Consider the following 12,527-nt stretch of genomic DNA (forward strand, 5'->3'; position numbering starts at 1 on the left):
CAGTAATTTCCTTAGAGTCTTTACTTGGGAGAATCTTTTTTCTAGTTTTCCAATAAAACTCATCCATGCTTGTTATGTCTTCATTATCTTCCAAAGTATAAATAAATATTGTCAAAGAAGGTAGTATTTGAATATTGAAGAGAAGTAACTCAAAGGTAAGCTATTTTGAAAATTGATAGAGACACAGTTTAAATGGAAGGGTAAATTACAAAATTTAACTTGAAGTTGAGGCATAGTAGGTAAAATATATGACTTCAAAATATTTCAAAAATTATTGTCAGAAACCAAACACAATTATGTCTACTGGACTATTTTGAACGTTTTCTCTTTAATTTTATTTCTACAAATATTTTTCTTCTTTTAGGCTATGCATAGTTCAGTATTTGGATCCTTGCTATCACATATAATTTGCTTTCTAATAATTTTTAAATTTATCCTCTGAAGAACTCAATTACTCTGACCCTCCTGAGACTGGGGTGTTTGGGACAGAGGAGGAATGAACGAAGACTTTTTCTATCATTGTTTTCTTCCGGAAGAGCTGATTTTATGGAGCACATCACGATTAACTAGGGACTGAGCAATCTGGCTGTGCCACTTTGCAGAACAGTATGGAACGTCATTCTTTGGACAGTTTTAGAAATGGGCAAGGATATGCATGATGAAATTGAAGGAGCTCTGAGTTGAGTGTTTAATGTATTGTAGTTCCTGTGCTAACTACTTTATATTAGAGTGTTGTAGTGGTCACAGGCTTCTGAACCAGTCTGGTTTTGAATTTGAACTCCTCACTTACTGTTACGAGATGGTGGGCAACTTAGTTAACCTATCTCTGCCTTTTATTAGGAAAATAATACTCTGTCTACCTGTAAGACTTGTTGCAAGGCACATAATCGGGGCTACATAATATTTGCAATTACCTTTAACACTTAAACCTATAAAGAAAGCACTGCTACTACTTTCATTTTACAGATGACAAAGCAGATGGTTAGAGAGGCTCCACAGCTTGCCCTAAGTCATACTCCTAGTTCAATGGCAAGATCAGAATCTGAATCTAGGCCTATTTGCTTTTAAAGACATTATTCTTTATGATTATACCAGATGTGACTCTGCTTCTAAATAACTGTACGGTACTGGGGAAGCTAGTTAACCCTTCAGAGCCTCCCTTATACAACTGTATGACTCATGAGAGCCCTGGGACTTAATATAAACAAAAAGACTGACCCACTCAGCGGAAGTCTCTTGTTTATGAAGTGAGGAGGTCTCTGTCGCTAGAAGTGAATTGACATGATGCGGTAGGAAGCTAGCTACTTGCTAGCTGTCAGGTTTTGGGCAAACAAACCAGTTTTCTCAAGTCTAATTGAGATTCAGTCATTATCAATTTTCAGTGCCTGCCAATGTTATACCAGATTTTCCAGGCAAGAGTACTGGACTGGGTTGCCAATGCCTTCTCCATTTCTAGCTGGACTGAGAAAACCATTCAATGCTCAGCAACAGAGGTCCATGTTTTAGGAACCAAACTGTCAGAAAATTATGCTTTACTCCATTCTTCTATTTTTTATATATTTTTGGAGTGGCTCTGCCACTTCTTAGGGATTCATTTTGAGTAAGTTACTTTTCTCACTAAGCCTCCGTTTTTTTTTCTTAAATTTGTCAACTGAGGATAATAAGAACCACTTCCATAAGTTAAATATGATAGTAGAATTAAATATCATAATGCATATAAAGTACAGAACAAAGTGTGTTCTAACAATAGCTCACAGTGTGTGCTAACTGTAGATAATTAACTGGTGAGAAGAGCTCTGAGGATATGAAATGAAATAAAATTTGAGTGTATAAATCTTGTTTCTTGGAACTCTGATCCAAGATGATAGAAAAGGCCAACTGTTTTCTTAAATTATAATTTTGAAAATTTTCTGTGATTCATGTTTTCTTTGTCTACCGTTAATATGGATAATCAAGTGAATCATATATAGTCAAAATTCGATATTATTATTTTGCTAAAAATGTTGGATTTTAAGCACAAATGTTTGTCCTCAAACCTGTGTGACGAATTCTTAAGTATATATAGGCCAGGGGAAAGGCAGAATGCCTACCATTGATGATTTTCAAATGAGTGAAGGAGTCTGCAAGTGTTTTCTGAGGTGTAACTCATCAGCAAGGGCATGAGCCCATTAAACATGGTTTTGTCTAGAGTATCAGGTTTTTTGAAAGCATGCTGAAATGGTCCTTTTTTCTATAGGAGTTCACAGTTTCACAAAACGTATTTCTGAAGAAAGTCATAGAGAGGACCTAAGCACAAAGGAACAAGTATTGAAGAAATCTTTGAAATGCATTTGTGGGCACAGCTTGCCCAGTGAGGATATTTTATTGGAGGCACTGCTTTAGACAAAATGAATAGGAAAAGAAGTTTGAGAAGGTTCCTAGAGAAGCTAGAATTTTGTAAGACAAATCAGTGATGGAGTCAAAGAGCCTGACAATTTGTGAAAATAAAAAGTAGCACATTCATGTCCCAATATAACTTTGGGAAGAGGCATCAGCAGGAGTAGAATGGATGGACTAAGGGTGTATTGAGCTAATTTGCCTAAGAATAATATTAGGACAGTAGAAAGTACACTGTCTTTATATTCAATTTTAAAATTTCTCTTAGTGGCTCCCCTGCCAGACAGTCAATCAAGATGCTAAACTTAGAGTCACCTTTTATTCTTCTTTTTTTAAAAAAAATTTTTTTGATGTGGAGCCTTTTAAAAGTCTTTATAGAACTTTTTGCAATATTGCTTCTGCTTTATGTTTTGATTTTTTTTGGCCATGAGGCATGTGGGGTCATAGCTCCTTGACCAAGGATTAAATCTGCACCCCCTACATTGGAAGGTGAATCTTAACCACTGGATCACCAACGAAGTCCCTCTTTCTTCTCTTTTACCAAACTCTTTTGGGTTGATTTTACTCTGTTCTCATGAACTCATGACTAGTTTTGCTATTTCCTATATGGGCTCAACTCCAGAAAAAATTTCCAACAAAAATGACCATTTCTTACCTCAAATATTTACTTTTTTCTGAATTCATGACGGCTCCCACTTTAACAGTGGACAAAGTATAAACTCATTTTTCATTCTAGACTTTATCTTTGAATCTAGTCTTCTCTCTTACTATATATAATAAATCCTTCCTAAGCATCCAGTATGTATCACATGTTCTTCTAGGTATCCATGATCATGTGATGAAACAGTGTGTGCCCTATGGGGCTACAAGATCAATATTTGAAACATTCCTTAAATCATAAGTTACTTCATACCCATTAACGTGGCTGTTAACAGTTCAATTCAGTTGCTCAGTTGTGTCCGACTCTTTGCGACCCCATGAATCACAGCACGCCAGGCCTCCCTGTCCATCACCAACTCCTGTAGTTCACCCAAACTCATGTCCATCGAGTCGGTGATGCCATCCAGCCATCTCATCCTCTGTCGTCCCCTTCTCCTCCTGCCCCCAATCCCTCCCAGCATCAGAGTCTCTTCTAATGAGTCAACTCTTCGCATGAGGTGGCCAAAGTACTGGAGTTTCAGCTTTAGCATCAGTCCTTCCAATGAACACCCAGCACTGATCTCCTTCAGGATGGACTGGTTGGATCTATAAGCAAACAAAAAAGAAAGAAAATAACAAGTGTTGGAGACACTATGGAAAAATTGGAATCTTTGTGCACTGTTAATGGGAATGTAAATGTAGCTGCTGTGAAAAAAAAAGCACAGCAGTTCCTCAAAGTATTACACTGAGATAAAAAAATACACAATCCAACAATTCCACTTTTGGACATATACCCCAAAGAATTCAAAGCAGACTCTAACAGATATGCACAACCCTTGCTCACAGCTGTATTATTCACAATAGCCAAAAGGAAAGCCACCCAAATGTCCATTAATGGGTGAATGGAAAATATGGCATATATGTATACAATGGAATATTATTCAGCTTTAAAAAGGAGGGAAATTCTGACACATGCAATAAAATGGACGGACCTTGAAGGCATTGTGCTAAGTAAAATAACCACTCAGAGAAGGACAGATGCTCCAGGCTTCTAGTTACATGTTGAGATAATAGTTGTCAAATTCACAGAGACATAAGGTGAAATAGTGGTTTCTGGAAGCTGGGGAATGGAGAGTTAGTATTTAAAGTGTCAGAGTTTCAATTTGAAAAATGAAAAAGATCTGGAGACAGATGATGTTGATGAATGTAAGTGTCATGTATATTTTATCACAATAAAAATAAAGAAAATATTAGGTAATAATTAGTAAGTTATATACTCCCCCTAAAATTGAGTTAGCAAAGTATATGAAATCCATGTTGCTATTCAGTCTCTAAGTCATGTCCAATACTTCGTGACTCCATGGATTGTAGCATGCCAGATTTCCCTGTCCTTCCCTGTCTTTGGAGTTTGCTCAAACACAAGTCCATTGAGTCAGTGATGCTTTTAATATCTTGTATATCTCATCCTTTGCCATTCCCTTCCCCTTTTGCCTTCAATCTTTTCCAGCATCAGGGTATTTTCCAGTGAACTGTCTCTTCCCATCAGGTGGCCAAAGTATTGGAGCTTCAACTTCAGCATCGGTCCTTCCAATAAATATTCAAGGTTGATCACTTTAGGATTCCCTGCTTTGATCTTGCAGTCCAAGGAACTCTCAAGAGTCTTCTCCAGCACCACAACTCAAAAGCATCAGTTCTTTGGTGCTCAGCCTTCTTCATGGACCAACTCTCCCATCTGTACATAACTACTGGATAAAAACTATACCCTTGACTATAAGGACCTTTGTCAGCAAAGTAGTGGCTTTGCTTTTTAATACACTGTCTAGCTTTGTCATAGCTTTTATTTCTCAAGAAGCAAGTATCTTTTAATTTCATGGCTGCAGTCACTGTCCACAGTGATTTTGGAGCCAAAGAAATAAAATCTGTCACTGTTTCCACTTTTCCCCCATCTATTTGCCATGAAGTGAGGGACAGGATGCCATGATCTTGGTTTTTGAATTTTTAGTTTAAAGCCAATTTTTCACTCCCCTCTTTCACCCTCATCAAGAAGCTCCTCAGGTCCTCTTTGCTTTCTGCTATAAGAGCGGTATCAGTGCATATCTGAGGTTGTTGATATTTCTCCTGGCAATCTTGATTCCAACTTGTGATTCAGCCAGTCTGGCATTTCTCATGATGCAATCTGCATATAAGTTAAATAAGCAGTGTGACAATATACATCCTTGCTGTACTTCTTTTCTAATTTTGAGCCAGTTAGTTGTTGCACGGTTCTAACTGTTGCTTCTTGAGCTGCATATAGTTTTCTCCAGAGACAAGTAAGGTCGTTGGTACTCTCATCAATTTAAGTATTTTCCACAATTTGTTGTGATCTACACAGTCAAAAACCTTAACCTTGTCGATGAAGCAGAAGTAGATGTTTTTCTGGAACTCCCTTGCTTCTCCATAATCCAACAAATGTTGACAATTTGATCTCTGGTTCCTCTGCCTTTTCTAAATGGAGCTAGTACATCTGGAATTTGTCGGTTCACATGTTGCTGAAGCCTAGCTTGAAGGATTTTGAGCATAACCTTGCAAGTATGTGAAATGAGCTCATTTGCATGGTAGTTTGAACACTTTTTGGCACTTCTTTTCTGAAACTGGAATAAAAACTGCCCTTTTCCAGTTCTGTGATCACGGCTGAGTTTTCCAAATTTTCTGGCTTATTGAGTGCAGCACTTTCACAGCATCATCTTTTAGGATTTGAAATAACTCAGCTGGAACTCCCTCACCTCCACTAGCTTTGTTTGTAGTAATGCTTCCTAAGGCCCTCTTGACTTCACATTCCAGGATGTCTGGCTCTAGGTGAGTGACCATATCATTGTGTTATTCAGGTCATTAAGATCTTTTTTTTTTTTTTTTTTGGTATAGTTCTTCTGTGTATTCTTGCCACCTCCTCTTAATATCTTCTGCTTCTGTTAGGTCCTTACCATTTCTGTCCTTTATCATGCCTATCCTTGCATGAAATATTCCCTTTATCTCTCCAAATTTCTCGAAGAGGTCTCTAGTCTTTTTCATTCTATTGTTTTCCTCTATTTCTTTGTATTGTTTGTTTAGGCAATAAACTTTTCTCGCCTTGCTAGTCTCTGGAACTCTGCATTCAGTTGAGTATATCTTTCTGTTTCTCCTTTGCCTTTCACTTCTCTTCTTTGCTCAGCTATTTGTAAAGCCTCCTTATACACCACTTTGCCTTCATACATTTCTTTTTCTTTGAGATGGTTTTGGTCACTGCCTTCTGTACAGTGTTACTAATCTCCGTCCATGATTCTTTAGACACTCTGTCTACCAGCTCTAATCCCTTGAATCTATTTGTCACTTCTACTGTATAATCATAAGGGATTTGATTTAGATCATACCTGAATGGTCTAGTGGTTTTCCTTACTTTCTTCAATTTAAGCCTGAATGTTGCAGTAAGGAGCTCATGATCTGAGCCGTAGTCAGCTCTAGGTCTTGTTTTTGCTGACTGAATAGAGCTTCTCCTTCACTGGCTGCAAAGAACATAATCAATCTGATTTCAGTATTGACCATCTGGTTTTGTCCATGTGTAAAGTCATCTCTTTGGTTGTTGGAAAAGGGTATTTACTATGACCAGTGTGTTCTTTTGACAAAACTCTGATAGCCTTTGCTCTGCTTCATTTTGTACTCCAGTTACTCCACATATCTCTTGACTTCCTGCTTTGGCACTCCAAAACTCTATGATGAAAAGGATGGTTTTGGGGGGTGTTAGTTCTAGTAGGTTTTGTAAGTCTTGTGTTCATAGAACTGTTTGATTTCAGCTTCCTTGGCATTAGTGGTTGGAGCATAGACTTGGATTACTGTGATGTTAAATCGTTTGCCTTGGAAACAAACCAAGATCATTCTGTCATTTTTGAGGTTACACCCACGTGCTGCACTTTGGACTCTTTGGTTGACTATGAGGGCTATTCCATTTCTTCTAAGGGATTCTTGCCCACATTAGTAGATATAATGGTCATCTGAATTAAATTTGCCCCATTCCTAGCCATTTTAATTCACTGATTCCTAAGATGTCAATGTTCAATCTTGCCATCTCCGGCTTGAGTATGCCCAGTTTACCTTGATTCATGATCCTAACATTCCAGGTTCCTAGGCAATATTGTTCTTTACAGCATCAAACTTTAGTTTCACCACCAGACATATCCACAACTTAGCATTGTTTCTGCTTTGGCCCAGTTGCTTCATTCTTACTGTATCTATGAGTAATTACCCTCCACTCTTCCCCAATAGCATATTGGACATCTTCCAATCTGGGGGGCTCATCTTCTGGTGTTACATCTCTTTTCCATCTCATACTGTCCATGGGATTCTCCAGACAAGAATACTGGAGTGGATTGCCATTTCCTTCTCCAGTGGACCACATTTTGTCAGAATTCTTCACCTAGGATGGATGACCCATCCATCTGGGTGGCCCTGCAGGGCATGGCTTATAACTTTACTGAGTTATGTAAGCCCCTTCACCACCACAAGGCTGTGGTCCATGAAGGGGAGAGGAAGTCCATAGACGATGACAAAAAATATTATCATGATGAAACAAAATGAGAGGAAAGATAAGTATTTAATAAAAAATCTCCAAATAGGTAGAGAATAAAAGGATAAGACAAAGATAATTAATAAGATAGAAGAACATTTAATTGAATTGAGGAAGAACACCAGTTTGAAAAGTGTACAGGCTCTTTATTAATAAGTACAATAAATTAATTAAAAAGAAAAACACATGTTTTGGTGCCATTTTTCCAAAAGTACATTCCAAAAGAAAATACTAGTCCTATATGACATTCTGAGTGGAGAGAAAAGGTTACTATATGTTAATATATTTTGGAACTAGTATGTATATATTATCTTCCTCACAGTGTTAGTTGCACAGTTGAGTCTGACTCTTTGCAACCCCATGGACTGTAGCCTGCCAGGTTCTGCTGTCCATGGGATTTCCCAGACTGGAGTGGGTTGCCATATCTTTCTCTAGGGGATCTTCCCAACCCAGGAATTGAACCCAGGTCTCCTACATTGTAGGCAGATTCCACTTCATAGATGTTTACAAAACTCATGAGCTCTGAGGATCCCTATGATGAAAAAACTGTTAATTTGTGTCTAACCCAGCATTTTCGTGATCTATTTGAGCAAAAAGTCTATTAATATTCTAAAACACACCTTGGAAAGAATTGTATAATTGAAAGCACATGGGTGACTTCCCTGTGGCTAAGACTCCACACTCCCAATGCAGGAGGGTAGGGTTCAATCGCTGGTTAGGTAACTAGATCCCACATGCTGTAGCTAAGAGTTTGCATGCTACAAGTAAATATCCTGAGTGCTTAAGACCTGGTGGTGCTGGTTTAGTCGCTCAGCTGTGTCCGACTCTTGCGACCCCATGGACTGTAGCCCGCCAGGCTCCTCTGTCCATGGGATTTTCTAGGCAAGAGTACTGGAGTGGGGTGCCATTTCCTTTTCCCAGGGATCTTCCCGACTCAGGATTAGAACCCAGGTTTCCTGCATTGCAGTCAGATTCTTTACTGACTGAGCTATGAAGGAAGACCTGGTGCAGCCACACAAATAAGTAAGAAAATAAATAAATATTTTTGAAAAGTAGATAGGATTTTTTTAGTTGCGAGGCCTGTGTTTGAATGCCATTTTTCTGTGTCCCAGTTTTCTCAGTTATGAAGTGAGCATAATAATAATAATAATAGCATCTACTTTATGAAGTTGAATGCTAGAAGTTAAGATTGCTTGACAAAGTAACCCATTCGTTGATTTAATTAATCAATTAACCAGTTACCACCTATTGACATACAGTAAAAGGTAGTATCTTGAAAGCTTAGGATTCTGAAAGGGCACAAGTTGATGGGAGACATGAAAATTGAGTCATAATTGGGGATTGTCATTGACCTGAGTGCTGTTCTATAACTAGACACCTGGGGGTTTGCGTGTGTGTGTGTGTGTTGATGGTGAGTTGGCCAGAATTTCTTAAAAGAGGAACAAAGTTAAAACAAATTTGGGATTAGCTAAACTATGAGTCAGTAACTACTCCTACCAATAAAATAAAACTTTGTGATCTCATATAAAACCGAGTACTGGCCTAGGAAACTAATTTGTCTGTGTCTTTGTACCATTAATTATGTCCCTATATGAGCTGCTGGAGAGATCTAACCTTTTTCTCAATGTGACAGTTTTCCTTTGCAGACTAAAATTCAAAGAGAACTCTAACCTTGCTTGTTGCAGTTCATCAAAGGATGACCTTGTGAGTAATACTCGAGATAAGAAATTTTAAGGATTATGCATATCTTGGGTTTTTCCTAAATGCATATAAAATAATTCAAATATGCATATAACCTTTGCTTAATTTGATAGACTGCATCTGAAATTCTGTCCTTGAATGATTATCTGAAAGTCTTGTTCTTCAATCTATGTATTTCTGACCTTGGGTAATTTTTTAAATAACAAAATGGCCTTGACTAGTTATCCAAAGTAGTATATGTGTTCCCAGCAGGTTTTCCTGGGCTCTTGCCTATAAATAGATTTTCCTTCCTGTGGTTCCCTCATTTTGCCATGCTAACAAATGCATGACTTCTGTAAGAGTGTTGACGTGTGTCCGTGAATATGTCCATTAATGCTAATAATGGTACAATCAATTTGCATTAATTACCTTGTTAAAGGACTCACCATTGGCAAAACAAAACAAAATCCATTATATTGTAAAAACAGTTCCAGAATGTTAACAAGTAGAATTTTATAGCTTTCTGTGTGATGGATAACACTTTTAATACTTCAAGTAATCACTGGAAACTCTACTATCCAAGAATTGGTTATAATTCATAAATATTTAGATCTTAAGCTAGCTCAGACTTGTAAATTCTAGGTCATATCCAGGAAAATAGAACCTAATGGAATTGTCCCTTGGGATAAATGGTTTTGATTTGGAAAGTATGGTTTGAGAAATACAGCAGCTCTACATTTTATAGAGATGGCCCTTGGCATAAAAAAATAATGTATCTAAGAAAAAAATTAAAGGATTAAATATATACATATTCATGTACTTTAATTTTTAATGCTATATAAATTTAATATTTTTCAGGTGTTATGAATGTGTTTGGGAACTATATTCGACTAAAGTCAAATCTCATGTATAAGAATGTGCCACTTAGAAACTTTATAAGAAAGTTTCATTTTCTGATATAAAATACTTATTCTGATGCTTTTGTTTCAACTTTGAAAGTTCAGGGGCAATTAACTTCATTTCGCATAGTTAGAATAAAGTCGTCCTCAGAATAAACAGATTCAGATTGTGCTGATTATTACTATATTCATAGAATCAGATTAGTTTTCCCAGGATTTTTAAACATATACTCTTTTATATAAACAAAATCTTATATCCTACTTTCATATTATAGAAAATTTACAAATATATATGTAACATGACTTAAAAATTAACTTGATAAAATAAATTTTACATCAAAAGGTATATTTCTTATCCTTATCATGTGATATAAATTTAAGGCTTGACTTGGCTTGACTGTGAAGTGTGAGCAGAGTGTAGATCAATTTCGTGTTAAGTTTGTGGGTAAAGAGAAACTAATCTCTCTACAGTGATTTTCTAGCAATTGTCTAAGGTGATCAAGTCACACGATTTAAAAACTTCTTAGACAGAGCCTGGAATAGATTGAAAATGATTAAGAATAAGGTTCCTTGAACATTCAAAATGGGAAATTCCAGCATCATGACAGGAAAATATTGTCTGGTTTCAATTTACAGAAAGAATAAATATAATTTAATGTTCTGCTTTAGAAGATTTTTCACAGAATATAGACAAATATATTAGCACTAATTCCTATAGTGATAGTTGATTTGGATGAAGTAGTTAGGATTATTATCTTCATTTTAGAGATGAGGTTGAGCGAAGTATAGGACCTAAGACTTAGATTAAGTACTAGCCCAAGATCACACACCTAGCAAATGCAAGAACCTAGATTTGAAGGTAGAGCTCTTCGACTGCTAAGTCCCGAATCTTGATCATAGCTTACAATATACATGATCGACACTATTAAGCAGTGCCATGATGTTTGCTCCCTCTATTAATGCATTAAAACTTAAAATAGCCCTGGGAAATTTGCCAAAATCTTCTGAGAATTATTTCCTACATTTGGAGTAAAATTTCTCCCTTGTTTTAACAATGCAGAAACTATAGCTTATATATCTCCGATCTGATCAAGCATATTTTCTTTAGCGATCTCTATACAGAGTTCAATATAAAGATATTCTTTATGCTGCTACAATCAGGTAGCACCTCACACCCACCAGAATGGCCATCATTAAAAAGTCTACAAACAATAAATGCTGGAGAAGGTGTGGAAAAAAGAGAATACTCTTACACTATTGGTCAGAATGTAAACTGATACAACCATGGTGGAGAATTGTATGGAGGTTTCTTAAAACACTAAAAATAGAATTACCATATGACCCAGCAATCCCACTACTGGTCATATACCCAGAAAGTGAAAGTGAAAGAAAGTGAAGTTGCTCAGTTGTGTCCAACTCTTTGTGACCCCATGGACTGTAGCCTACCAGGGTCCTCCGTCCATGGGATTTTCCAGGCAAGAATACTGGAGTGGGTTGCCATTGCCTTCTCCAGAGATCTTCCCTACCCAGGGATTGAACCTGGGTCTTCTGCATTGTAGGCAGATGCTTTACTGTTTGAGCCACTAGGGAAGTCCACAATATACCCAGAGAAAACCATAATTCAAAAGACACTTGCACTCCAATATTCATTGCAGCGCTGTTTATAATAGCCAGGACATAGAAGCAACCTGAATGCCTATCAGCAGAGGAATGGATAAAGAACATGTGATACATATATACAATGGAATATTGCTCAGCCATAAAAAGAACAAAATCTGTTCATTTGTAGAGATGTGGGTGGACCTAGAGACTGTCACAGGGAGCAAAGTGCGGCAGAAAGAGAAAAAATATATTGCATATTAATGCATATATGTGTAATCTACAAAAATGTTATAAATGATCTTATTTGCAGAACAGAAATAGAGAATAAATGTATGGACACTAACGGGGGAAGGGGAGTCGGATAAATTGGGAGATTGGGATTGACATATATATACCCTATTGATACTGTGTATAAAAATAGATAACTATGAGAAGCTACTGTATAGCTCAGGGAACCCTACCCAGTGCTCTGTGGGGACCTACATGGGAAGGAAATCCCAAAAAAAAAGAGGGAATATATGTACACATAGAGTTCATTCACTTTGCTGCACAGCAGAAACTAATACACCATTGTAAAGCTACCATACTCCAATAAGAATTAATTTTAAATGGCCATCAGTAGAAAGTCTCCAAATAATAAGTGCAGGAGAGGATGTAGAGAAAAAAGAACCCTCTTACACTCTTAGTGGGAATGTAAATTCATGCAGCTGTTGTGGAGAACAGTATGGCATTTCCTTAAAAAGACTAAAAAGAGA

General features: G+C 37.1%; 1 non-coding gene across 1 annotated transcript; it reads right to left on the reverse strand.

Moving 5' to 3' along the window:
* Positions 1 to 11,688: 11,688 nt before the first annotated feature.
* Positions 11,689 to 11,760, reverse strand: TRNAC-ACA. Its single transcript has one exon. It is a non-coding gene; the product is annotated as a tRNA-Cys (tRNA).
* Positions 11,761 to 12,527: the final 767 nt, after the last annotated feature.

This window comes from Oryx dammah, unplaced genomic scaffold (genome assembly GCF_014754425.2).
Source record: "Oryx dammah isolate SB20612 unplaced genomic scaffold, SCBI_Odam_1.1 HiC_scaffold_21, whole genome shotgun sequence".
NCBI lineage: Eukaryota > Metazoa > Chordata > Mammalia > Artiodactyla > Bovidae > Oryx > Oryx dammah.